Source organism: Oncorhynchus gorbuscha, unplaced genomic scaffold (assembly GCF_021184085.1).
Source record: "Oncorhynchus gorbuscha isolate QuinsamMale2020 ecotype Even-year unplaced genomic scaffold, OgorEven_v1.0 Un_scaffold_934, whole genome shotgun sequence".
NCBI lineage: Eukaryota > Metazoa > Chordata > Actinopteri > Salmoniformes > Salmonidae > Oncorhynchus > Oncorhynchus gorbuscha.
The window spans coordinates 38,851-39,270 of record NW_025745886.1 but is presented as its reverse complement, the minus strand read 5'-3'; positions in this window follow the sequence as shown (position 1 = coordinate 39,270).

Below are 420 nucleotides of genomic sequence, written 5' to 3'. Positions count from 1 at the left end.
TATGATCTGTGTGTAATATCATTATGATCTGTGTAATATGTCATTATGATCTGTGTGTAATAGATGTCATTATGATCTGTGTGTAATATGTCATTATGATCTGTGTGTAATGTGTCATTATGATCTGTGTGTAATGTGTCATTATGATCTGTGTGTAATATGTCATTATGATCTGTGTGTAAATGTCATTATGATCTGTGTGTAATGTGTCATTATGATCTGTGTGTAATGTGTCATTATGATCTGTGTGTAATATGTCATTATGATCTGTGTGTAATATGTCATTATGATCTGTGTGTAATATGTCATTATGATCTGTGTGTAATATGTCATTATGATCTGTGTGTAATATGTCATTATGATCTGTGTAATGTGTCATTATGATCTGTGTGTAATATGTCATTATGATCTGTGTGTAAT